Here is a 2,420-nt window from a genome sequence, read left to right as displayed (position 1 = left end):
TATCTTAACTTGCATGGCCACATTTTATGAAAAAAAAAGCTTCTTGTTTCCATACATTGTGCTGTAAAAGTGTTAGTAGTATGACTTACTTGGGATGGCAACTGAACAAAGTTTGGGAATGTTAATAACTTATTTTATCAGTGACACAAACAGAGAACAACAAGCATGATAAGGTGAAGGTAGGCCTTCTAACTCAACATATTTGAGAATGTTTACGTCAGAGGGTCTACCAGTAGTGCTTATTCAATTCAGAGATTTTTCCATAAAAATCTCTTTCATGTGCTCAAACTAAAACGAATCAGAAAGGGATGACTTGTCCACTGTCTGACTTATCAGGACGTGGCCTTATTAATGGACTTTTGATGGCCATTAAACGTACATTGACAAACACTGTAATAAGAGCCAGTTCATCAGGAAATCGCAATTTAGATCTGTCGCTGTCATGTTGCTATTTACATAAACAAATTATGAAGGCCAGACAGACAAATTATATATAACGTCCTTGCTCTTACCTGAGTATATTTTCTGCTATCTGACGGATTATATGATGTTGTCAGTAAGTAGTTCAGATTCGGCAAGAGAAATAAACACAAATAATAGCAAGTTGGGCGTGCGATTTAATCCGGTGCGCTTCATGTGGAAAATATCAGAAAGAATCACACGACTTTTTTAAACCAATCAACTTTGATTTTGGATACTAATGGCTAATCTAAAACGCGCTATCTAATTGGATGATATCTGGAGTAAAAGGCCCCAATCGGTGGCCAATGGTGTCGTGTCAGTATTCGACATAGGAAGACATCATTGAACGCTCCTCTTCGCTGATTGGCTGCATTTTGATAATCAAATTATCAAACTGCACGTGCAGGAAGACACATTGTCAATTACAGGTGCTTGTCAAGGAATTTGGATTGCGTTGTTCGTGTCATGGAGGTTGGTTCCTTGTTCGTGTTTTGCCATATTTTTCGCAGTTTGGGGATTCCGCGCGGGATATTCTACGGATTATTGCGGGACTGCTGGCCACCTAGAACTACACTTATGTCTGAGGTGGGTGGCGTACTCGTTACAATTTGTTAAATACCAATAAACGGACAGTTAACATTGATAATAACACATGTGTTCCATGCGTTAGCTACCTTACGTTAGGCCATGTTGATTTGAATGTATGGATGACATCCACGCGCATCAATTTTTGCGCTATTCTATTGTCTATTCTAGAGTTATCATAGCTCCATAGATAGGAGTAACCATCATCATCAAGTATTTATTTTACATGGTGGATCCATATTTTCTTATGATTATTTACAGGTACATTTTGTTGACAGAGTGGTGCGTCTATTTGTAAAGGGTGTGTAGAGTAATTTAACCTAAACAACATGTATGTGGATCCCCAAACAATATAACCTACGGTAATATTGTGTGGGGATCAACATACAAAACTACACTGCAGCCCCTAAGACTTCTCCAAAAAAGATTTGTTCGCATCCGGTTCCCATTTCTTCGCCCATTCAGAGCCACTATTTACAAAGTTTAGAATTTTGAACATTTTTGATAGAAATAGACTTCAGCTCAACCTCACCCAGGTCAAACTTGGTATCGTTAGAAAGGTCTCTAGGTAGGGAATAGTGAGCCACAGACCGCATAATTCTAGTGTACATTGTTGCCGAGACATTCTCGATCATAGGTTCACCTTAGCCGTAACCGCTACGTAACACATACGGGCGTATATACGCTTGCGATTCCGAAGTCTTCAAAGTTATTCCGGTGGGTCAAACTTGGTATCGTTACAAAGGTCTCTAGGTAGGGAATAGTAAGCCACAGACCGCATAATTCTATTGTGCACTGTTGCCGAGATATTCTCGATGATAGGTTCACCTTAGCCTACCGCTACGTAACACATACGGGCGTATATACGCTTGCGATTCCGAAGTCCTCAAAGTTATTCCGGTGGGTCAAACTTGGTATCGTTAGAAAGGTCTCTAGGTAGGGAATAGAAAGCCACAAACCGCATAATTCTATTGTGCACTGTTGCCGAGATATTCTCGATCATAGGTTCACCTTAGCCGTAACCGCTACGTAACACATACGGGCGTATATACGCTTGAGATTCCGAAGTCTTCAAAGTTATTCCGGTGGGTCAAACTTGGTATCGTTAGAAAGGTCTCTAGATAGGGAATGGTAAGCCACAGACCGCATAATTCTATTGTGCACTGTTGTCGAGATATTCTCGATCATAGGTTCACCTTAGCCTACCGCTACGTAACACATACGGGCGTATATACGCTTGCGATTCCGAAGTCTTCAAAGTTATTCCGGTGGGTCAAACTTGGTATCGTTAGAAACGTCTCTAGATAGGGAATGGTAAGTCACAAACTTTCAGCCGAAATCAAAAACCTTCTGTTGCCGAGATATTCTCGATC

The sequence above is a fragment of the Branchiostoma floridae genome, chromosome 4 (genome assembly GCF_000003815.2).
Source record: "Branchiostoma floridae strain S238N-H82 chromosome 4, Bfl_VNyyK, whole genome shotgun sequence".
NCBI classification, from domain to species: domain Eukaryota; kingdom Metazoa; phylum Chordata; class Leptocardii; order Amphioxiformes; family Branchiostomatidae; genus Branchiostoma; species Branchiostoma floridae.
This window is presented reverse-complemented; position numbering follows the sequence as displayed.